The following is a 25646-nucleotide window of genomic DNA, read 5'->3' as shown; positions in this document are numbered from 1 at the left end:
ATTACAACACAGCTCCTAGTTGCACTTAGCTGCCATCATCTCCCCAGGCATTATAACGTTGATAAAGGCGCATTCCCATGAATTAGGGCGTTCATTACACCACTCAATCTTCCTGGGGTACAACAGAATAACCGCATCGTCAGCGTTTGCACATCTGGTTTGCACACCATTCGGCTTCCGTTCTGCAAGCTACATCTGCTGCTGTCTCAATAACTATCATCTGTAATCATTTAGTTTTAATCATGGTAGATAACAATTCTATTTCATGATAGATGGCACCTTTACTAGATGTTATTTCCCGATGAGCGTTGGTATCCTTTCAAGGCTATACAATCGTATGAAATCCTAGTTTTATATGCCCTGTCGAACTTCAACCGCTAATTTTTTCTCTGATTGCATTTCGATAAAGATCATTATATCTACTATAGCTCCTTGTGCTCAGGCTTTGTCTATGCGTCATATACAATATTGTCAAAATTTTATAGCAACGATTTTGTTGCGAATTCGTTTCAGCCATTTCGGAATTTCTGAAAAGTCAGTTCGCCAACCATCTTGGTTCCGCATATCTCTTGGACCGTAGTTAAAAATACAGATAGTCTACGTTATTTGTTTATTATTGTAAAAAACAATATATTCTTCTTCTACTTTCTCCTACTACTTCGAATCTATCATCTAAATGAAACATTTTTTGCCTTTCCAAAATATAACTATTTGAAATCCTTTTATGCTAATAATTTTCACACAACTGAATATAGCTGAGTATTTAGACATTTGTCGCATCACCAATAAATATAATTTATTAGATGTAATATATTAAAAATACAAGAATGATGATAAAGATTTTTAAAGTCTAAACTAGCTGTTACAAATTACAAATTGCAAAAATATAATAATATAAAATATAAAATAAACGAATAACATTTTTCAAATTTGCTACTTGCATTTTCTGCTATAAAATTCGAACGTAATTCATAAAATTATTGGAAAGCTGCAAAAAAATAACAATAAAATGCATTTTTTATAATGCATTTTATTATATTATAAATATGAAGTTTCAATTTTAAATATGCAGTTTTATCAACCATTATTTAAAAATTGAGCAAATTTTTTAGTAAACTTCTTTAATATTTGATCAAGTAAATGCGCTCTAATCAATTAGTTTTTGTTCAAATAAGAACATTATCGACGATTATAATCTTCATTTTTCTCAATTTTTGTAGATAAAATCATGTTGTTGCCGAAATAATTAACAAATTACATTATTGCAAAAAGCAATCGACTTTTGTGTATCCCTATTTATTTATACAGTCTCCAAATAATTGATAATACTAATTATATTTACTTATTGCCATTGTTAACATTAAATTAAAACCTTCGCTGAACAATTTTCAATAATGAAGTATCAACAAATCGATTTATAATATCGTATCGATATATAATATCGATATTATAATATCGACAGATATATAATATCGTAGATATTTCACAGATTCGGTTTTTTACATTGTTATTATTTTTTCAGAATGCATATCATACTTTTTATCAGAATTATGGAAAATGTTCTAATATTCAAATTATGTAGGATTTCTTAGGATTTACTTATAAGAAATTAAAGAATCCTCTATCAAATATAATTAATTACTTAGCTTATAAAAATGCGAAAACCATTTCGAATTGATATGTGTATGTATTCAATGACGAATATACAATTATTCTTCATTCATTATTCCTTTGAATTAAACGTTTCTGTAGACATAAACGTATATGGAAAAGCAAAATTCCGTTTCTTCGAAGAAATTATAGAACTATCACTAGTGTCACTTTTATAATTAAGTATAGAATCATGTATATTTGAATTATTCACATTTTCATCATACATTTCAAATTCCAAGCAATCCTCATTACCCTTATCTTGAAAATCAGCACTAAAGTAGTCTATTTTCGGGAATCAGAATGTGTGCTATAGAAGATTGTTGGTGAATGGTAATAGTTCCTCGGTAAACCAAGAGATAACAAATTTCTTTCGCAATATCCACATCTTAAAATAACAGACATGCACACAAAACAAAGATTATACCATTATAGCAGATACATCGATTTCTAGAACAAAGCTGAAACGTCACCGCTATGGTGGTACCGATCGCATAGGGTCAAAATTATTTAGGTTATCATACGATTTTACACTTACTGTTTAATTGTTTCTGATTACAAACTACTAGTAATAAAGATCTTTTTGAAGATTGCGAGTGAAGCTGGCTATTCAAATAAGTCAAATGTTGTTGCAAATAATAGTAGAAGCTTTCTATTGTCGGGTAAATTCTTAGAAATGACTTTTGGCAGTAAATAATGACCAATTGGTCGTCAAATTAGAGATTCAATGTAATAGTTTATGCGTTTGTAAGATGTAAAATATTAATACTAACAAATAAATTTCGGATAAAGAGCTAGTGATAAATTCAATGTTGTATATTAGAACATATCGCGCAAGTTGCATGATATATTGTATTTGTATTTTTCATAAGTGTTCATTATGTTACAGTAGATCATCCTTTTGTACTAAATAAGGCTATCATATTGAAAATATTTAATATTATTGTTATCAAAACCATCAGCAGATAAAATATTTGTTAGTTACACAGAAGTTAAATATCAAATTCTTTTGCTAATATATAATAAATTTTACGAATGAAAACAATTATCTATTAATAATAAATTTTGAGTATTCTCTGAATGGGCAGTTAACTGCTTATGAGCATAGAAAACATTACAAAGCAAACAAGACATTAAAAAATAGAAACTATAGTTCTTTCTAATACATAATTATTGAATAGTTTACAGTGCAGGCCATAAGAAAAAGAAATTAAAGATATTTGCCATAGTTAAAATATACACTCGTAGAAATGATCAACAGAAATTTTTTTTTTAATATTTATGTTCATGGCGTTGCGTTTGTAAGAACTTATACCTACATTTTAGTGACACCAACTGCGTGTAGTTATAACGAAACTGTTTTCATTATAAAGTATAAGTAATCCTCGTATAAGGCGGTACTTAAACAATATGGCTTGGATATAACGCGGTCTTGGAATTAAAAAATTTTAACTTGTTACTTTATATATTTTTAAAAATACTTATATGCATTAGTTTTTAATCTTTCGTATGTTGGCATAAAAAAATCGATGAAATGTTTGAAGATCGTAATCTGTTCGTAACTTTTACAATTTTATATATGTACTATCATTTACTTCATACTTTGTATGTTATCTTAGGTTTATGAATTACTTTAATTAAATAAAAATGTATTTCTTTTGTCATGTGTTATAATTTTAAAAAATATATAAAGTATATAATTTGAAAAGAAGTGTAAACAATTTGAAAAGGATTTGCAACGATTTTTTTTATTATATCCGAGTCTCGTTTAATATGATTTATATTATACAACATTTCTATGAAATAGAACATCAGCGTTATACAAGGGTTACTTATAATCAAAAATAAAACTGATTGAAGATAGTATGTAAAAGTGAGAATAGTGAAAGTGAAAATGAATTTGTAAGAAACGTAAAAAACGTAAAGAAACGTAATGGCATATCCTAACTATTCAGAACAAATAGAGGACTCAAAACTGACGGATGAGAGGATATATCAGAAAAGGACGATTTACCATTTAGCTTTTCTTTTAAAACTTTTCCGCGAACAGCAGGACTACAAGTATTTCAGGGCATAAAAGAATCGTTAGATTTTATAAAATTATATTTCACGATATTGATGGATAAAAGAATATCATATATATTGATGGATAAAATAATAAAAGACTAAAGAATATGCAAAAAAGAAGATAAGTGAAAAACAGTTATCTCAAAATCAATTAAGCATTCGTAGTAGATGTAACACATGAAAAATTTATGGCTTTTATATTAGAATAATGCTTACTTTAACTCTTATCACTTCGTTGGCTCTGCTACGGAGCTATCGTTCATTTCTTCCTTAACACTAAACCTACCACGAGTTGTGAAATGACCGTTTTTAAAATTTCGTCTAAGATTTCCTGTATACAACGTTATTGTATCCCCATTTAACTTCATGACTTTTCCTATATTAATCCTTTCGCAGTTTCAAATTTCGCAAATTCAATCTAAAGGGAACACCACGGACGAGAAGACGCATATATGGACGCGAGTAAGCTTTGTGACGGCAGCAGATCTGTTGGGCGAATTTAATGGAAGTGGCAATAATTTTGATAAATAGATAAAGACAGTTAAAATTCCTGAAAGCTATGTTGGAGGATGATTGTGACAAAGTCCTGATCTGATTGAGATTGAAGAAAACAGCATTCAAGTTATTTCATTGCAGAACAGAATATTTGGGAATGCCGCTCGAGGAATTCGTCGGGAAATTGAAAGCAATGTTTTGGCATCGCGAAAGCAGAGTCATATTACGGAAGAAATTTAAGGATCGCGTTTGAAGAAAGGATGAAAGTTTTCATGAACATATCCCTGCGAAAATCATTATAGATAACAATGTTCCAACAGGCTAGGTCGAGTTGATGGAGCACATCGTAGATGGCATATACAAAGTTCTCTGACAGCCAATTTTTTGTAATTGGAAATAAAGTACTAGATAAGTGATCGACACGGTTTCTAGTACCATTAGTTATAATAAGCTATAAATTCCGATTTGTGTTTGCTATACAGTTCTCCTTTATATCTTATTTTTTTTTCTTTGTTTTTTTTGGGGGGGGGATAGGCGAGCAAGCAAAGTGATTTACCATTTCCGTATCGCATTATAATAAACATCTTTTTTATACTCAAAATAGCACTATACTCTGGACAATAAATATAACCTCTCAACTTTTAAGGGCATTCGTATAATGATCCAAAGCTAAGTCTCGAAGAAACAGTTTGTGATCATCACATTTCTATAGAAAAAGATTTAATGGATGAAAGAATTTTGAGAAAAAATTCGTGGAAACAACTTAGCGAAATCGCAGCGTATATGGACATAATCAATGCGGTGGACGGAATGATGAAGCGATGGGTGGTAAACTATTTCTTCGATCTGACGGTTTCACAAGAAGTAGTGATAGGGCAAGAGGTAACAGTGATAAATGCTGTTGTAAGTATGGCATGTGAGAACATATAAGCGCGAACCGTCTGACAAAGAAGCTGAGCTCCAAAAGCTTCGAGTGCCGTGCGTATGGACATATTACGCCGAAATGTCCGAAGAGGAAAGATACAACGAAGGAAGCAGCAATTTTGTCTGTTTTGAGTGCAATTCGCAATAAATGTACGTTAATCACATTTGTGTTATTATATATTAACATAAGTAATTAAAATATATAATTTATTATATAAAATATTAGAAATTTTACTAGATGTTGTACGAATAATGTTACTAGAAGAATACTTAAATCTATCTGACTCTGTGCTTGTAAAAAAAATGTACATGTATATATATCATTAAATTCAAAGAATTTTTGATGTAATCAAAGAATAGAAAGTTCGTATTTTATATAATATTTGTCAATTTAAAAAAAGGATTATAATATCATCAGAAATAATTGTTTTAGAACAAGACATTTACATTAGGATCTACTTAGTTCATCCTCTACTTTTATTATTTACTTGTACAATGTCCTTAAAAATATTTGTCGTTCAAATTTCATATTTTGAAAAGTCGATTGAATTTCATCAAATGTTAATTCCGAATCAAATTCATTGCCTTTAAACATTATATATTACATTGTTACGATCATCAATGGCAAACTGACTTTAATACAATTCTAACAAAACATTTGTATGAAAATTATATTCTCTAACCTTCCATATAAAGTTTCATTAATTATAACGTGATAAATGTTTTTAATACTTTTTTATTATGACAATAATTAGACTACATAACATGATTTTTACGCAAAATTACACTATGCTTGATTTCGTATTATCGGATTGTTAAAAATGTCTTTTCATTAATTAATCAATTTTTTTTTCTGTGATCTTAACTCAGATATGAAAAATATACAAATAAGATTAAACAAGATACCATTCTTAACATTAACAAGCTAAAAGTTATTTTAAAAATACAATTTAAATATAGAAGGTGTCGATAAGGCTAATCAATATGCAAGTTCATATTGTTTAATGAGAAAATCATGTAATTGGCGGGGAAAACTTTTTTTCTTGGGATTAGAGATATGCGCAACCAGTAGCTACATCTAATATAAGGTGTCAGTTATAAGAGAAAATAAGACAACTATGTCACATTTTATGTTTGTCCGGAGATTGCTGGAACAACTTATATGTGATTTTCGTGATGGAGCATCTTTGATAGTTACAGCAGATCGAACAATAACATAATAGACTATTATGTTTATTAACCCATTTTCATTACAGGCGTATATATACGTTCAATTTTCCTGGTCACTATCACAGGAGCGTATATATACACGGCTGCGTTCGGCATTGAATCCAAATATTTAATTAATAAAATAACATACTCCCTAACAGTATAAGCTGCTATTTTTCAAAGCAAAAACATATCAGCAATAAAATGGAAAGACAAAAAAGACGTAGAAATGTTATCAACAATGTACTCTTTCGAGTTTGCTGATACCGGAAAAATTAATTTCAAAACCAAAGGAAAAGTTATAAAGTCTACTGTAGGTTTAGATTATAATAAAAATATGGGAGGAATCGATGGAGATGATCAAATGTTATGTAAATTTCATATTATGCGACGGTATCACAAAGCATACAAAAAGATTTTTTTTTATTGCGTCGATATGATGTTTTTGAATAGTTATATTATTTTCAAGAACATTCATAAAGATAGAGCATTTCACGTGTTCAAACAAAAACTTCCTGAAGAAATTATTGCAAATATTATAGGAAAAATAAATGCACCAAGAAAAACACGAAAAGTTTCAACGTCCGTATCATTGCCACCAAGATTTTCTGGACAACATTTTCCAATGGTCATATCATCAACTTCATCAAAATAAGCTCAAAAGCGTTGTATTGTTTGTTTACAAGAAAATAAAAGGAGGGAAACTATTTATCAGTGTGAAAATTGTGAAGTTCTTATTTGCATCCTACATTTCAAATACTACCACATTGAACAAAATTTCTAACAAATAATGCTGAAAAATGATTTTTTTTACTTTTATACAATTTTACATCTAAATATAAAATAAAAATTTTTCGGTGAAATGGGCCTTTTTTCTTATTTCCATATGATGCAAATGGGATAAAGCTGTTGTAGATTCCAACATTACTATAACATATAGGTACATTTTAATCTCAAAATCAAAAACGCATACAAAAGAAAGTATATTTTTTAATTATTTTAACATTATTTTTCTATACTTTCGGAGATGAGCCATCTGCAGAATGATGATGATTCCATGCATACCCGTATCGAATGGCATTATAAAAACAAATCCGTATATACCCAAAATGAATAGTGCATACACATGAGAAAATGGAAAGTTCATAATTCATACATTATTAAAGAAATGTTGTAGGCAAATATATTTAACTTTAAAAATTTCTCGAAAGAATTTAATTGACCTTTTGTTTAAATCATTTCAATTCTTTTATTTCAATTATTACAGAGAAATAAGTATGAGATCAAATAGGAATTCAATTAGCGTTAAATATGATTTTTATGGAAACAATATAAAAATTAAAATCTTAAGACAGTACGTTTTAAAGCAAAATGTTATGAAATATATATAAAATGTCTACGATACTAAAAATCCACTATCATTCAAAGAAAAAAAATTTATCCTCAATGGTTTTTAAAAATCTTACCCCGAGAAAATTTATTCACTTGTATAATTTAGTAATATTATTATCTAAATATATTAATTGACGTTTGTTTATATTTGTGATCCGTGATTGACAATAAACACCATCTTTTATTGTAATAATTATTTATTAAGAGAAATTATAAAAGAAATTATAATTCTAGAACGATACAAAGATTGTCATATCCTATTGTTAATGATGTTTCGACTTTTACTACTCGTATCCTCATAGATGAATACTCTATGTGCATGACAACATTAATTGATTAAGTTTTACTTATTAAATTAGAGAATTTATTCCAGCTAAAAAAAAATGTAAACCTTTTCGTTTTTGCAATAGAATAGTACCTGTTTAATGTAATACTTTCCGCAGCTAAAAGGGAAGCATGCTACTTTTCGCGACTAAAAGCAAATTGTACTTCTTTTTACGACGGTCTACTAAAACATCCTTTTCGCTGCTAAAAGGCACAACATACTTTTCTTTGTTTAAATAAGTGAAAATAACCAAAAACTGATGCATGGATAAAACTTACCAAAGATTTCGACACGATCTTTTTACAGAATTTACAGATCTTAAAATATTAAAAAATTAATACGAAAACATAAAGGAAAGAAAATAGCAGAAATGTGGGAAACATAAATTGTATGTGAGGATACAGGAGTTGAACCAGCTAATTATAGATATTAATTTTACAACTATTTACAAAGATATTTTAGGTACACAACAGGATTAGGATAGGAATACGGTGATGATGTAGTTCAATGTAAATATATAATTTTTTTCTATGGATTTGTTATTAAATATTTAATCTTTTTAAGAAATTATTCTAAATGATGAAATAAAAGAAAATCGTACAGATGAAAATTAATTAAAAGATAATATAATAGTAATTTACCAGACTAATCAAAATTATTTACATGATTTAGTTGAAGAATCATAAGTAAATGTTTCTAGTACACATTAAGTGTAATTCTTTTAAATGTATCAAAAATGTTTGGTCGTGAAAAAATATCAAAATGAATGTGTTGATGTGAGAGCTTTACTAAAAATTCCCAAATTCGAACAACTACTATTAAAAAGCAACAGTAATATAGGAAAAAGTAAGACACTACAAAAATCAAATAAGTTGGTAAAACCATCAATAAATAAAAGACCGAATGAAAATAAAGAAAATAATACAATTTCTTATACTGCTTCTTTAGAAAAAGATTATCTATCGATACATCACTGGGTTATAATTGATTCGGCTAAATTTCGAATTATCTATTTGAAATCTATCACTAAATTCCGAAGCTTTGTTCAAATCACTAATTATTTACATCACATTACATCACATAGAGGATAGAATATTCACCAACATCACGTAAGAGTCTGTTCGAATCAATTATTCACATCATAACATATAAATCAGTAGAACCTCGATTTCCGAACATTGATTAGCCAGATAAATATTGAGGATATGTGGCGATCAGCGACATTAACATATATTATCATATCATTGTTGATTGATCTTTATTTTCTAAAGCTTTATGTCGAAATGTAATTATACCGTTTTATCAATTCAAACGTAACGTGAAATATTAAGTCGGTTAAATAGTGGTAAAATAATAATTAAAATAGCAGCGTCTTGTGGAATTGGAAAATCAACAGTTTGTGACATTATAAGACGAAAGTGTGAAATTCTAAATTATAGTGAGAGTTGATTGCAGTGCACACGAAAAAATATGAAATCTGTTAACAATAAAATTCTTGACATGGCTACGTATCAACGGTTCTGTCGAAAAAAAGGCAGAGGATATCTGGTCCTATCGTATACGAAAAAGCTATATAGTACAATCGAAAATTGAATGAAGATTATAATTTCAAAGCATCATCGGGTTGGTTAGCAAATTTCAAATCACGTTACGATATTCGTAGACTATGTGTCAGTCAAAAACCTTCATCGGATAAATCTGCAGCTTTAAAAAAGAGTTTGTCGAATATCTAAGAAAAGAAAATCATATGTTGGAAAATGTGCATAACGCAAATGAAATTAGCTTGTTATGGAAAACATTTTCGCAAAAGACATGTGTCAACATGAATGCTTAACACCGGGTCATAATGGTCGAATCACGGCTCTTGTCCCGTGACAAGATTCCCACTTTATTAATTGGAATGAGTAATAAACCTCGATGTTTCAAAAGATATACATTTAAGTACTATGCCTATTACATATACGATCAGTTCCAGAAAAGTGCTTAGATGAATTATAACATTTTTATTGAATAATTTTCAATGATTTTTATTCCAGCAGTGGAATAACGAACACTTAAAAACGGACAAGTGAGAGAAAGTTATTATTGATAGATAACACTGTTTACTATGTCAACGATGCTTGTCAACAATGCTTTTGGGCTGAATTTTATTAACGTCTTTTGTCTATGGACGAAGAAGATTTTCGATTATTTCACGCACTCATTTAACGTTGTGATCCATAAAGTAGATTTTTAAAACATATCAGTTTTGCTGATATGTATAGATTATCATCTATACACACACAAATATTATCTTTCATTTAAAAGACATTTTAACTCCTTACCCTATAATATTGTGCGAGATAACACCAACAATGGAAAATTGCACAAAATGTAAAATTATTTCTTGTTCAATGATCAATTGGTAGTAATTATTTATCAAACATCTTGCAAAATAAAATTAGTTGTATCTTACACATACATTTACATATCAAAAGACATGTACGATTTGCACAATTTCGAACGCTCAGCCTAATCGTGAAAAAGCTCGATGTGTGACTGATCTTGTTTATGCCAATATGCTATTGGAACTTAAATTGTAAGGCAATAAAATTTGTTTGCGATAACTTAGTCCTAACGTATTTTGTAAAATATTTCTACATCCAAATTTACTCTCTAAATATTCAAAACCACTGTTTGTATGTTGAATTATCTAGCATTATAGCATTCTATGGCTCCATATAAAGGACAAATTTCCTAACGAATTTACCACGGGTTTTTGCCTTTTCGAAAATAAAAAAAGAAAATTTGACGAAAATGTTCTTTATTTTCTAACATATTTAATATTTCACAAAAAAATATAATAATTAACTGATCAAAACAAAATCTTATTAAAATAATACCAAAAATGTCACTTTTATAAAACGAAAAATAATATTTGCATACGTAAAGTTGATAAAGCTTTTAAAAGTTACTTTTTGTCAACAAGTGGAGAAAACAGAATGAATAAATTTATATATTTATATATTACAAGAAAAATTTTCTATGGCTTCGCCCATCCTTATTTTTTTATGTTGAAGATGTCCATAGAATAGAATCTAATATATTGGATAGTATATTATATAATATATTATTAATGTATGAATATATGAATGTAACTGAAACAGAACTGAGTAGTGGAACTACGTTCCGTACTAAAATAACGAAGCAGAGACGGAACGGAAACAGAAGTACGATTGAATTGAAATATGTAAATCAATCTTTAAAAGCCGAACATGAGAAATACGAGTGAGAACAGTGATTTAATATTCACAGATGCGCTTCCATACCATCTTCCGATGCAAAATATTAATCTTATTGTTGCTCTTTACTGTCCGTGTTTAAATACATTTCAGAAAAAGCCTGATGTAATCTTTTTAAAAAGAAATAAGAGTAAGGAAAAGTGTGCTGACATAATCTCAAATAATAAAATAGTAAAAGTTAGTATTACAGATAATAATCGTCTAAATGTTTTTAACACTAACCGTACAACAGTTTCTCAAATGACCGGTTTTGGATTTTGAATACAAATTCTGCATTCACTATTATTTTTTTCTTTATTTGATTTATAATTATAATTCATATATTAATATAATTATGATTTCTATAATATCCATTTAATAATTTTATCAATATTTACGCTTGCTTTTATTTTGTTTATTCTGAGAAAAATATGTACCTTAATATCAACCATAACCAATTAAATGACCATTTGAAAAAAACGACAATAAAGTAAGCGTATGAGATTTAATCTAAACAAAATCATTCAAATTATCGTCGAATATTATTATCGTACATACTGCTACATCAAAAAAGTCTAATGTTGAAAGTTCCAAACAGAGCATTACAGCGTGAAAATAATAAGGAAAGAGAAAGTGAACAAAATTTAATAGTTAATTTACATTTTATTTTACTGTATTATTCTAATATTTACTAATATTTCTAATATTTACTCCTAAGCATGACAAGGCAGAAAAAAGCAGTAAAAGAGATAAACAATGTAAGTGAAGGGTGTTTAGAAGACGATGAAGGGAAATTATCTAAAATTGAAGAAGACCAAATTTTAATTGGATATAATTTATTCGAAACTGATAATAAATGCTTAAATAATGAGGATGAGGAAAGGAACATTTTGAACAAACAGGAGATAAAAGGGAAGAGGATTTCTGTCAAGTTCTGAAAACGAGACTGAAGGAAATGACCAGTGCATTGAAGTTGCTATTGATGAAATTATATGGGAAAAAATATAAAAGGGTTCAAGATTTGGATGGCCATTACCAAATCCTACGATATACACAAAAAAAAACATTATAAAAGGTCAAATAAGAACTACATTTGCCTTGATAATTATTATTGAACTCATGCGAAAATGCACAGAACTAGAAGCAAATCGAGTGTTAGGAATTACATGGAATCTATCTCCAGCAAAATTAGATACATCTCTTGTTATTTTGTAAGCATGTAGAGTATACGAAGAAAAAAATTTGAACATTTCATATTTGTGGAATAAGAAATGGGAGACTACATTTTTTTCAAACACGACAACCAAGAATTGTTTTATACAAATTTTTTAATTTATTCGATGAAAAAAGTATTCGAACGTCTACAAACTGATAAATATTCTTTGATTTCTGAAGTATGGAATAAATTTATTGAAAATAGTTCAAATTGTTAGAAGCTGGCAATGAATTTTACCGTTAATAAACAACTGTTTCCAACTAAAACTAGGTGAAGATTCATAAAAACATGTACAGGGTGTAATAAAGATTGAGAAGGCCAAAACACTTGATCTTAATGTGGAAGTGATATAATTTATTTTAACGAAGTATTGCAGATGTAAGTTAATCGGAATATTAACATAATAGTGGAAATGAAAATATGATGTTTGAATTAATCAGTTCAATTTCATTATATATAAATATTAAAGCATGTATTATATAATATATTATATTATGTTACATTATATAGTAAAGATTATGAACTGATAATGATAAGAAGCAATATAAAGATTATATCAAATGAGATTCCACTTATATATTCATATCCTATATTCATATCCTATTTCAGGGCCTGAAATGAAAACTAATATAAATAGAATATAATATAATAAAAACTAATATATATAGAATGTCATTAATGGAAAGTTATTCATGAAAATAATAAAAAAAGTATTTATTATTAAATCTATAGTAAAAGTGTTAAAGGTGAAAGAAAAACATAGTTAGTGCAACATATAAATACATTTAAACATACAAAAAATGTTGAAGAATGAGGTAACCCATGTAAAAGAGAAAGTGAGCACCAACCATCAAATTAAAATAACAATGAATTTTATAAAGATTTAATGCAAGTAATGGTTGCTGGTAATATACCGTGAAGTTCTTTAAATAACCATACATGGAAAAATTTTCTTGCAAAATACATAGATTATTCGGTTCCGGACGAATCTACATTATGCAAAAATTACTTAGATGATTGCTATAATTCAAGTATTGAGGTCATTAGAGAAGATATAGGAGAATATTATATATGGATTTCTGTAAACGAAACAACTGTAAACGAATGCAATAGGGCAATAGATTGCAAGTTTAATAGTAGCATAGCTTTGTGAGGATGAAACGACAAAATTACATTTATTATGTTTTAAAGTAATAGAAGAAATAAATTACGCAACTATATTTCACTTTATAAATTCAGTCTTAAGAATTTTGTTACCAAGCGATAGTGAATTACTTATAATGGATGCAGCATCGTACATTGTATGGGGAAGAAGCAGGGAAGAAATTAAAATTATTTTGTACAAACATGATACATGTTACGTATGTAGTGTATTGTCTACACAGGACAGCTGAGGATAGCTGAGTACGATTCTGTTTTCCAGTCATTAATATATTAATATTATCTGTGAAGAAAATATTTTTAAAAACATTACTTCATATTGAAGTATTCTATGAATGCATATACTTAAAAGTAACTTGAAATCGAATACATATATACTACGATCCTCAGATAATAATTAAAAAATTCAAGTTGAAAACGTCAAAACATATAGAAGAATAATAAAGATACTAAGAGAAAAAATGCAAAACATTATACCCATCAAAGAATACCAAAAGGTATAACGATCATTCTTCGAATATAAGTTAATTTTTATAGATGAACGTCCCCAATTGACACCATCGAATATGGGAAAGATGCTTGTAATATATTATAATTCGAAATATATCACAATAATTGCAAAATATATTGTTAATACTTACATACCAAATATTTCAATACTTTTCGTACATATTTGCATATGTTTTGGTGGATAAATATCATACGTTACATATTTATCGTGCATAAATATCCAGAGTCTACCGATAATAAAGAAGATTATAGACATCAATCATCAGATCAATGTACTTGAGTCAAGGAAAAAGTAATAAATCAAAGATGTAGAATTACATCGAGATTTTTGGCATAAAATTAATAATAACCAGATAGCAAACAAAATTAAACATAACCAGAAAACTACATAAGATAAGCAGACTTGGAGATGTATCGAATCAAAATTTTTGTAAATATTACGATCTCGATGAAATATTTGATGTATGTATTAATGAATCATTAATACCATTTTGAGAATGCATAATTCTTAAATAATTTTTAGAACAGAAGAACCATAAAAATAAGATTAAACTATTTAAATTATTTTATGATCCAAGATATACATACCAATTTCAAATATATTCTGGAAAAAAAATCAAAAGCACTATGTTAAACACTAACAAGTCTTGTAACGAGCATGTGTAACAATATACCCCATAAACGCCTCATAATTTACGCAGATAATTGGTATATCAATATCAATTTAGCCGAAACATTAATTGCTTGTAACTCTCATTTGAAAGGAACTATAAGGAAAAATCGAAAAAGAATATTCGTAAAAAATAAACTAAAAAAATTGAAACGAGACAAGTTAATTGCAATGCAAAATAGGAAAGAGATTATGGTTCTTAAATGGAAAAACAGGCAAGATATTTTAATAATTTTCACAAAACATTTGGTGAAAACAATAACTGTATGCAAGAATAATTACATACTTGAAAAACTAACAGTAATTTTAGATTACAATGTAGGGAAATGTGATGTGATTTATCCGATCAGATGATAGGATATTCTACATCACACAGAAAAACCCTCATGCGGTATATAAAATTAGCTATCGAATTGTTATTAAATACATTAGGTACGAATATATAAACTGACAACGAAAAAGGAAAAGTAAAGATCTCTGACTTTAGAATGGAACTGTCAATGCATTTCATACAGTGTCATGATGTAGTAACACTAGGGCCGTCAAATATATCTATCCGAAGAAGAGTAAACCATGAAATGTAAGAGATGGTAGAACTAGCATACACGGTGCGAAAATTTTACAATTTTAGCAAACACATTTTGCAACTTTTAGAACAAAGAGTGCTAAAATTCAAACAAAAAGGTTACCATATACTTCCTAGATTGTACTGATTAGCTACATATATGTTTGAATTGCTTTAGTAATACATCGATAGATAGAAGATTTGATAAAAATTAATTTTTCATTTTTGATTTTAAGTAAAATAAGCAAAATTGTAACGCGACTGAAGTTCCTGTAAATTGTGATGAAATAAAATTATATTAAGTATAATAATAATTAAAATCAAAGAAAAAGTAAAAATAAAAATTCAAATGACTGCTCTGAAAGAGTCATTACAAAATAGCCAATATTCGGAAAGATTATACCATTCATAAGATTTTTACAAATTATTAGATTTTTGCATTTAACAAATAATAATATAGTTTTCACTATATACTGATTACATAAAATAAAAGTTATAATAAATTTGTTTATTCATAAATCCAAAAATGTATACACATGGATGTCACCATTAATAAATCATTAATGCAATTTAAGAGACTTATTCCATATAAACAATATAACCCAACCTACAAAGAAATGGCATAATAATTTATAAATGAAATGAATCAGCGTGAAATTATTGCTATCATTTTATGATATATATAGGTAATGACAAAATAAATTCTAATAATAACGCATCAAAAAATTATTGAATTGTCACAATCAATTTTGAATTAATTATTTTATATGTTGAAAAATAATATGCGTCGCCTAAACTGTTTTTAACAATAGTTAAAAATAAAACACATGCCACTGAAATTATACGTTCTAATAAAACCAATATACTAAGATTTTTCGGTACAAAATTAAAAACGGGAAAATATAACTGAAATAAGAAAATAAAAGAAACGTTTATGTCATTTCTACAAAGTAGAAAACTGCAGAAATAACTGATTGTAGGCAAGAATAAACTCAATTCAATCGTATTTTGAAATCAAAATATGTCACTGAATATAATAAAAGCATGATTGGAATTATTCGCTAATTTCTGTAAGTATTATGAGATAATATATGAAAATATATAGAAAATTTTTCTTATATACATTCGACAAGGCACTTTTTAATAGATATGTACTATACGAAACAATAAATAAAGAAAAAAAATAAAGTTTTACTGAGTATAGAATAAATATTATAGAATTATTATTAAAAACTGCACAATTAGTGGATTACGAAAAACGATTCAAAATAACTTATCGAATAGCAATAAACATCACGAAAACTATAAATGCAACATTGGGCTCATTTTTCAAAGAATATAAAAAAAACAATAAAAAAAACAAGACAATAAAAAACAATTTAACAATATGAAAAAATAAACAAGAGCTTATAAAATTAGTGAAACATATAAGAAATACATTGAAACAACATGGAAATACAAAAGATGCCAAATAGTGTTAGATGCACCATACTGCATTGAAAGATATCAAACGATTATTAATTTTTTCTAAACGTTAGAAATTAAAAATAAGCATATCTTCACAAATTGAAATAGAATGTTACTAGTACTTCTAGGCCAAAAATGATTTCATTTTACTGGATGAATTGTTTTCGATTATTGCATCTAAAGAAGATCTCGAAAGGCTTACTTTTTGTATTATGATGTTTGATTATATTATAACGTTTAAATACATGTGCAAAAACATATTTATTCAAATTAATCAGATTTTATCGTTTTTATAATAATTAATTTCGTTAACATTCACATAATTGGCACACTTTCATGCACGCATAGTCAAAAAGCTGCAGAAGCCAACGTGTGAGCGCCTTCGTCACCAATTATGACAACCAATCGCACTTAAATCACACTTCAAAGAGTTGTTACATGACTCGTATTAATTAAATGACTCATTAATAAAACAAGAAAATACTATCCTAAGCTAATGAAACTAAACTATGCTCAATAAAAAAACCAGTTAAAACTGTACCATTCAAGAATAAATCCAAAAAGTTAATTATTAATGGCTATGTTCGTCAACAATTAATAAAAAAAATTACAAACAGTAACTCATGTCAAGTCGAATCTTTCATTCTCGACATAATATATACTGGAGGGACTTAAATTTGTTCACTCACTGCTTAAAATCCACAATAGCTCCAAAACACTCGCCCCGTTGTAGTTCGAAATTTATGTAAGCTGTTCCGTAATAAGTCCAAAATGCAATAAATCGACGTAGATAGAAAATTAATTAGATTGAATTTGTAATACGTTGATTTAATGACAATGCAAATCTGAAAAAGGATTAAACACAATTTTTATTAAATTTATCGTAATAAAAAAAATGTAGAATTATATTAGCTATTAAATACAAACGTTTATTTACCAATATTCTTCTAAAGAAATGTAATAGGTCCTTGATCATCTTCCATGATGCACTGACTCAAATGCGCAATAATTATTTAATAATTAAGAGGCAAACAATGAATTTAATTCGCGAATATCTATTGCTTGTTTTATATATAAGAATCTACAGTATATCTGATTGTAGAAAAAAAGAAAAATAAAATTTTATACGAATAAATATTGATTCTATGACTGCTTTGCACCCAAATTATTCATATAAACATATTCCTAAAAGTTTTTTAACATCATAAAACGCAAACAAATTAACCGAAAAACATTAACAACAAATCTACTTCACAATTCCTTCTTTATTTTATCGAAACAAAGATCGATTCATCTATGATTGCACGAACAACTGCAATCATAATCTGAAAAAAAAACAATATCAGTATCATTGTACAGTACAAAAAAATTGTTAAAAGTATAAAGTCAAAAAATAAAAGATTACTTAAATTCTTACTAGCAAAAAGTAATAATGAAATAAACAAAAACATTGTAACGGTAACAAAAATAATTAAAAAGTAATATCACCTACGAATCACAATATTATCTAAAAAATATTAAGAATGTTCACGATACTAATTATTTTATAATAAAAATACATAGCATAATTATTAATAATTATGATAATTATTAATTATTCTAAAATAAAATATAGTTAAATTTTCACTAGAATAATTGACACGCAAATACTTATACAACAGAAGAATAGCCGAGAATGTTATCGCGAGTAGGTATCATTCTGAGAAAGAGAGATCACCAATATCCATCCCTGCTACAAATCTTTCGTAAGTTCGTACACGAAAACAAATTTCCGAGAACAATTACTGATATCATTTCCTAGGACGAAATAGAAGATTTATTCATATTTAACGTATCCTCATACATGAAAACATACTTGACCTTTTTTTTAACAGCACACAGCTTACTACTAAATAAGAAAAACAGCAAAATATAATACGACATTTATACGACGACCTTTACTGTGTTTCCAACTTCGTCGATTCATAGAATTTTATGTATTATTGTATATATACAAAATGTGTACATATGTTACATATAATATATAGTACCCAATATACGTTGTATGTATTATAACTTATAAAAGGTAATATAATATTCTTTTGACAACAACACAAGTTCTTACAAAATGTCCTTTCTTGTCTTACAAATCCTACCATTTTCTTCCAACCTATTTACATATATTTATCTTTAATTTATATTATAAATAAGATAGCATTCTCTGTCTTATGTATTATATCATGAGCTTGACAATAACAATTCCGAACGAAACAGGTCACTCATTCGCTGATGTGACAAAGAAATGTCTTAATTTTGAGAATTCTACATATGTACATATGCGTATCTGTAACAAATGTATGAATATACAGATGTTTATCCATGACGAGTTATATACACAACGTGTACGTGTGATATATGTATGCACATATATAGTATTCATTCATGTATAGTATCTATCAGGAATATACACACATGTATATATATTATATGTACGATATATTAAGTACGTATATGTATGTACACGAATATATACGATTTAGATAAAAATCGAATATAACACATAATACGATCAGTCAAGATTAATAATTGATAAATTATTTTATTCCGTTTCACGAGTCATCAGTAGAAATAAACATACGTGATCAGAACAGAACCTTATTTACAACTTTCAGACTCTTCTTCAACAATTTGTTAGTAATCCGTCATCCGTTTAGTAAACCCGAGAAATCGAAACTAGTTAATAAAAACCCATTTTCAATCCTAAATTTTACTAGGTATTTGATAGGTGACTATCAATAGTAGTTTAACAACTAATAGATATCCATCGTATCTATCACGTACCTAGCAAACGAATGTTTTGTTTATTTTTATTCGACTTTTTGAAAAGGACACGGACTAAATTATCTTAAAACAAGAAAAGTAAACATACCACAAAAATAAAGGCCAGAAATTCGAGACAAATATGACGCAATAGCACGTCAATGAAAACATGTAAACGGTAATTTTATTTTCGCCAACATTTCAAAAACGCAATATCTTCTTGACTTGCAAACACTATGTCGTAGAAATCTCATGTTTGGTGATTATGTATATTGGACGAATAAGTAACTTAGAAAAAAGTATCTCAATTACCTGCAATTACAAGATGATAAAACTCCGTCATCACATACGGATCTCAATTGGTCTCAGCGATCCCAGCAACAAGAATGACAAAGACATATCTATGGAGCAACACCTTTTAAACATTTTATACTAATATACAAGCAAATAATAAATCGAATAATAAGTAAAATTATCTATGTAATAAATTTGAATATCTCTTGTAAATATTCTGAAGAAACAATATCACTATCTATTCATTTTTATCTATAAGGGTTTAATAATAGAGTTGTAATAGTATAGCATAGTTAAATTGTATAATATAGTTAAAATATTATATAATTGAAATAAAATATTAGAATTCGGTATCATCAGAAATGTTTAATCGGTTTCTGAAAGTAAGTGATGCTTTTCGTGAAGAACTAATAATTTTCAATAAATAACTATGTCTTTCTAAAGGAATAATCTAAAAGAATAAAGACTTACACAAAACCTTTATTATATATAATGCATTTATTCGACATTTAATTTTTTTACTGTGATCCTTTTTCTTTAACTTCATCCTCTACAAATCGATTTCTTTTTCATATATATAAACAGAATTGTGTAATGTGAAAGTTATAATATTACTTCTATAACTATACTATTATATATACACAATTAATATTATATGCAAACAATTATATTATTATATATATACTAAATATAACACATATTTATTAAACATATGAAAAGTTTTATACATAAAGTAAGAATTTCTTTTTCACTGATGAAATAAAATGAAATTTTTAAAATACAGATGAGCGTTAAACTTAATTTTAAAGTTATATAACGTTGCAAAGAATTAATGGCAAAAAATATGCAAAAAGAAAGTTTTAATAAATTAATGTCCTATCCAAAAAAATAACTAATCTACTTTCTTGAGCCAGTATTTTTATACATATATACTTATCTGCTCTTTGTTCAAAGTTACATCATGAAATTATTTCTTCTTTCTTCTACCATCTTCTCCGTCCTTATAACTGATAGAAACTGACGACAGTACTGACGACACTTCTCGTGAACCTTCAGAACTGAAATAAGCATAAACACATGATGAGAAGAACAAAGAGCCCAACTGATTGGTCGCACATGCGCATCAACATCAAGTACTGCACACATGCCCGCACGTACAGGCACGCGCACGTGTTCTATTCAGTCGACTTGTATGCTCTTTATTATATATATATGTAAGTGTGTGTGTATCATTCTATGTATATATATATGTAAAGAAAGTATACTTTCTCCAGGTAGATTTTTCACACGTCTCATGGCACGCCCTTCCTTTGTTTTTGTTATCTCCAAATTCTTTTGTTACCTACAAATCGAGCCGTTAAGATTTGGGGAGAGAAACTGGCAGTAAGAAATAGAACGTAGACGAGAGAAGTAGTACGAGAGTAAAATATAAAATTTAACAGAGTGAACAATAAACGTGAATTGTCGTTTCTTTGTTTACAGAGAAACATATTTTCTTTTGTCACTTCACCCTAATTAAAACGAGTTAAAATAAAAAAATTAAGTTATTATATATCTATATATATAAATAGAAATGTATCATCCTATATGTGTATATTGCGTCGTGTGGGTAGCAACTACGAGAGCTTTTCTAAATACGCGTCTTTAACAGAGATTAGATCAGCGATAATAATTGATTTGTACGGAGAATCTGTCCCCGTCCTTCCTAATCGTCAGAGTTATAGATTAACTGGTCGCTATGAATAAGAGTCAGCACAAGGCTAGGATACCATCGGAGTTTATTAATGCAAATTAATGGGAGAACGCGCATTCTTTTGTAGGATCCCGCGGAGCTTGTGAGGTAGATAACAAATATAGTGTGAATTATAGTTATCACAGTATATTTGTTGAAATAAAATACAATTGTTGCTCTTGTATAATAACGTGTACTTATGTTGTTGCTATTTAGATTGTGCTGGATAGCCCCGATTGAGGCATAGACAGTGATATTGATAAGACTCGATTATTTTACTGCTGAGTAAAAATGCTTTGATGCGATTGCCTGTAGATTTCTCCCGAACTATCCTTGAACACATTAATGAATTAGGAAAGGAAAATGGAAAGAAAGGAGTTTAAGTAAAAAATGTTAGGAAAGGGAAAGCAACACCCTTATTAATCATGAGCGTGTTAAGATAGTTTATTCGAAATGTTTAAACAGTCTCATGTATGATCCTTTGTCCTGGTGACCGTGTGGACTCATGAGAGTTGCATTGATATTTGAAGGATAAGCGCCAGACAAACCCTTGGCTCGTCGCACCTAAGAGTCTACTTTCACAGTTTATTTATTGCCCATTTCAACATATTATTGAAGACTAGGTACTTGACTAAAAATGTCAAAACCCGAACAAAGGTGGTAATATGATTTTTATCTATGTTCATTCTTAGCGAGTATACAAGGAGTTCCCAAAAGCAGATATTTCGAATAGTAATATATATATTACCCTTAGAAGAAAGCACTGTGAATAACTGAGGGACACACGTGTACGTCACAGTATATGATACATATATACATAGATATATATAACAGAAAGATATATTTTATATATATATACACACACACACACACACACACACACATACACACAATAATTCATTTCTGTATATTTTTACATCAATCTATAATGTATTACATAAAATATTCATATTGTTACGCTATTAATCTCCATTTCGAAGAATCCATTCTTGATTGCCTTCTAAATCACATTAGATACTTAGAAAAAGATCTTACAAAGAAAAATGCCTGTTGACTCATAAAACACTCGTTATAAACATGTCTAAGAAAGAAATAAAATATAAAAAGCTAAGAATAAAAAGTGATTGTTATAACAAATAATTTTGAAAAGAATGCAAAATTTAATTGACAAGAATTTGACTTAGCAGACGAATTTACATATATGGCTTCATTAATCATATGTCATATATATATATATATATATATATATATATATATATATATGCGTGTGTGCGTACATATACACACAAACACACACTTACATACGCGCGTGTACACGAGTGTAAAAAAATTTCGCTTTGTCAACATGAAATAATGCAATAGCAACTCAAGATCGAATAGGTCATTTTTTGAACGGTGTGAGGAAATTAAAATTGTTATTTACAATCTGCGGTGAAGGTGAAATATGAACCTAAAGGAGAAAGAAATCGGTAAAGCACCATTTATCGACAATCGAAGGAGAAAATAAGATACATATTCTTATATAAGTTTTACGTAATGCTATCTAATACTATAAAACATTAACTATATGAATGAATAAAGAATTAATATTATACACTAGCTAACTATTTTATTCTGTTCTACATGATATTATAGATATATTTTTAACAATAAAATGTTTAAAATTTTCAATTATACTTTATACTATAATCTGTTTATCAGAAATTGTAAACACAATATATCATAATACTAAACCATTTTAACATATTACAGGCCAGACATCTTATTACTAACCTTTTTTTTCTTATAAAATATTTTTAAATCTCTAACATCGTCATATTAATATTTGTTTTCAACAAATATTTTGAAATTATAAGCGTTTTTGATATAAATTGTGCGTACTAAAATCTTTTTAAAGTATATTTATTAAATAAAACGAAACTCCACATAGTCTGCAAACATAGCGCATTTCACTTCTTTTGCTTCTTATGTAAATGATCTGTACATAGAGCAATATTTGAAACTTCGTAAGGCAAAACTTCATATCTTATTTTATTTTCAGTATCACATTTGAAATATTCTATATAAATTAAAAATATTACGATTAATCTGGCAGAATTTTTAATTATTAACTCTTATTACTAATCTACTAACTCATAATACCACTCTTGCTTAGTACGTAGAAAATGTGAGATATCTTGTCATTGGTCCATATTGTCTTAACAATTGACACATCAAAAACATTTAAAAATTTTATAATTGTATTTCGTGTTATTTCAATCATTCTTATTTTATAATTTTCTTATGTGATTTCATAGATGAGATATTTTTATTGTCAAATTAGGAAGTTTTTACTCATCAATCAATCTATATAAATACATCTTCAAAAATTCTGCATTTTGACAAGATTATTTATTTATATATATTTTTCTGTTAAAAAACACAAAGTTAATTTGTCGTTTTATGTAACAAATTGTGAAAGAGTTATCCTATGATTATATATTGTCAAAACATCTTCAAGAAGGTAATATCCAAAAAATAAAAATACGACTGTATAAGAATTCGCAGTGCACTAATATATGAAATTGATATATAATTTGATAAAATATTCATTATTAATACGGAAAAATTAATGATTCTGAACGTGGCATTAAATTAAAAATGGAAAAAAGATTTTATTTAAAAAAGGGAAGGATATAGGTTAATAAGAATATATGCGGCTATGGAAGAAATTGTTTTTTTTTTTCTTACCAATGAAACGACTTTTCTATAAGAGCCAAATTTTCTATAAGTTTTGATATAAGGGCCAAAGTATTGACCTTGCAATTTCATATTTTTTAACATTTCCTTATAGAAAATTTGAAACTTTAAAGACAACAGTAGCATAAGTCGCAAAGTAACAAAAATCTAATTTATTTTCAAGTGAAATTTATGATGATATTTCAAAATAATATTAATTTTTTATATAAATGTATTAATTAGATTACTCTATACAATGGAATATTTTTTAAAACATTTACATATTTATATTAAAATCAAAGAATATCTGGTTCAAAGACACATCCGTCTTTTGGGAAATCTCATGTTTTTTCATGATAACGAACATAAATTTGTAACTTATATATTATATTTACATTTTATCATGTTTTTATTTATAATAAATAAAAATTATAGTAATGATAATAATGATCTACAATCTTAGAACACACATATGAAATATGTGGAACATATGATATGTAAACTTTGAGGTTCAAAACCTAATCTTTCCAGCTCAGACAAAACTTTACTTTGTAGATGATCAATAAAAAGCAATTATTTATGATTTTCATGCAATTGAAATTTTCCATAAGAGCTTAACTTAACAACTTTGTTTATGATAATATATGATGATAATGATATAAAAACAATGAGTAGTAATATTTTGTTTTTCGTAGTGAAATGTATGTAATACATTTATTGCCTTTAGAATTATTGGTATTTGTATTCAAACTTTGCAATTTCATTTAAAACACTGATAAATCTGTGTTTATTATTTATTAAAGTATGACCATCATCTACAATAAATGTAACTAATAATATAAAACATATAATATACAATTTTCAACTCTTTATTTTGTTTCAAAAGTAATATTTAACAAATAAATATACACATTGCTTTTGACTAGACAAGGACTAGATTGACAGTGAACATTTTAATTGTAAGTTAATCTATTCTAGTGTGATTTTACATATGCTATATGTAACAATGCCTATTTTCTTTTGCCAAATACATTAACATTGAGTGTAGTATGTTTATATCCGTTAAGTAGTTCATCTGTGTGCGTAAATAGCCGATGGTCAAATTTTCTGAATATTTTCAAACGCAAAGAAATGCGTTTCACAGAGAAGCTACGGTAATTCAATCGGTCATTTTAATAAGCTTTCGAGTAGT

The 25646-nt window shown here is 27.6% G+C and overlaps 1 long non-coding RNA gene across 2 annotated transcripts; it reads right to left on the bottom strand.

Moving 5' to 3' along the window:
- Positions 1 to 20261, bottom strand: LOC124429733. 2 transcript variants are annotated; one of them, XR_006943535.1, is made up of 4 exons: positions 20023 to 20257; positions 17849 to 18236; positions 17601 to 17756; positions 1 to 220 (listed from the first exon to the last, which is right to left on the bottom strand). It is a non-coding gene; the product is annotated as an uncharacterized LOC124429733 (long non-coding RNA). The 2 variants fall into 2 exon arrangements; XR_006943534.1 differs by lacking the exon at positions 1 to 220 and having other exon boundaries at positions 17257 to 17756; positions 20023 to 20261.
- Between the last annotated feature and the right edge of the window lie 5385 nt (positions 20262 to 25646).

The sequence above is a fragment of the Vespa crabro genome, chromosome 16 (assembly GCF_910589235.1).
Source record: "Vespa crabro chromosome 16, iyVesCrab1.2, whole genome shotgun sequence".
Classification (NCBI taxonomy): Eukaryota; Metazoa; Arthropoda; class Insecta; order Hymenoptera; family Vespidae; genus Vespa; species Vespa crabro.
Note: the sequence above shows the minus strand (reverse complement) of the source record. Positions and strands in the feature narration are given on the sequence as shown.